This window comes from Etheostoma spectabile, chromosome 6, assembly GCF_008692095.1.
Source record: "Etheostoma spectabile isolate EspeVRDwgs_2016 chromosome 6, UIUC_Espe_1.0, whole genome shotgun sequence".
NCBI lineage: Eukaryota > Metazoa > Chordata > Actinopteri > Perciformes > Percidae > Etheostoma > Etheostoma spectabile.
In genome coordinates, this window is record NC_045738.1 from 2,286,478 (window position 1) to 2,288,350 (window position 1,873).

Genomic DNA, 1,873 nt, shown 5'->3' on the forward strand with positions numbered 1-1,873 from the left:
CTCTACTCCGAGCTCCTCTCAGATGACTGAGCTTCTCACCCTATCTCTAAGGGAGACGCCAGCCACATTTATCTATGATTCTTCATAGAATTCAAAAGTAGAATGGCTACAGCTACGAAGGCATGTTTTTATCTGTTTGTTTTGAGTTTTGGGAGTTTAAAGCCTGATCCAGATGTCAACATCTGAAATTCAGCCTGTAAGGAATCAGAACTATCTGACAGGATAGATTTAACCCTTTTTATCATCTGCTTCTGATAAAGTTCCTCTAGGCCTTTCTACTTAGAACATGTGATCCAGCTGCTCACCTTTATTAACCTGGAGCGGGAGTTTTTTTGTTTTACAGTAATGGACCAATACCAGCAGATTAAAGAAAAACAAAGGACTTATAGAAAAGGGACAACGGGGTCTTGTCCACATTAAACTTGGCCAGTTTACTAAGGCAATCCAGGCGCTGCTAACCTTTCTTGCAAAGCAACTTAGTGTTTGGCTCAAAACCCAGCTTTTTATTAATGATAGATCATAAACACTTGTACTCTTCAAGAACCTCAACTTCCTGGCAGTTAATACTAGTTTTTACAGTGTTAATGATATTATGTATGTAAGAAGTCAATACACATGTCTTTAGTCTTTGTGATATTAGAGTTTAAAAAAAAGCATCAGAAAAGCATCCTGACACCAGGTTTCAAAATGGTCGATGACTGGGCTGTGTGAAGTTTCCTCATTGTTCAGTAAGCTGACAATGACATCAGCAGACTTCACAAAGTGGCAATTTTCTGTCACAGAGCAACAGTTATTGATGTACAGAATGTATAGGAGGGGGAAAGAACACTCCACTGTGGTGAGCCAGTTGATGGGGGCCAAGTCAGAGTGAGGACCATTTACTCTCACTTGCTTGGACACATTTGTAAGGATGTCCAATATCCAGCCCACAAGGTTGGCCTCCAGTTTAAACTGATGCAATAGCTTCTCAACCAGCAGGTGCAGCTGAATGGTGTTAAAGGCTGACAAGAAGTCCACAAACAGTAGGCTGGCATGATTTCTGTTTCCCTCAATGTGTTTAAGGATGAGGTTGAGCTACGGTTGCGTCCTGAACCCCTCTGTGGAGTCTATATGCAAACTATAGTGGGGAAGGGGCGAGGAGGCTGTTAGTCTTAACAGGTGTGCAATTATTCTCTAATTTACATTGAAGCTTATATGGCAGCTGCCCACTGCAGCAAACTCACTTCATACTGGACCAATGTTGAAGATTGTTGTTCCCATCAGTAACAAGAACATAGGAAAATAGGTCCAAGTTGAAAAACCCGAAGATACCCTTTTAATTGTGCGCTCTGTTTTCAAAGTAGTTTTACAAATGACAAAAATAAATAAGAAATCAACCCTATGTAAAGAAAGTTTGAGGAATAAACTCAAAGATTAAATGTTTTTGAAAACTCTGAAAAGTATTCTCATAATGGCTTTACAAGGGAAGAAGTGGTCCATCTGGTATGGCAGTTTCAAAGATGACTGTTGGTTTATCACGCTTGTTGGGAAAAGTTTTACATCATTTCAAGTTCCAGGAAAATCTTTGGGATTATTTAAGGGTATAACAAAGGTTGTAAAGTCAGGGCAAACATTAGTCCAAAAGCATAGCAAAAGCTAATGCTACATTATCAAGATCTAGCAACACTGTGATGCCTTCAAGGACAATTCCAATGTCCTCTGTTCATCACTTGAAGCATGTTCTTTAAGAACATAAAATCCCGAAGACAGTGGTGTCTTCACTACCCTGTTAAAAAAGGGCATTTAACATGACCATCAAGGAAACAATTAATTTAATCAAAGAGACAACATTTTTTGACAGAACAGTAGTGAGTGTGGAGATATATATTAACTA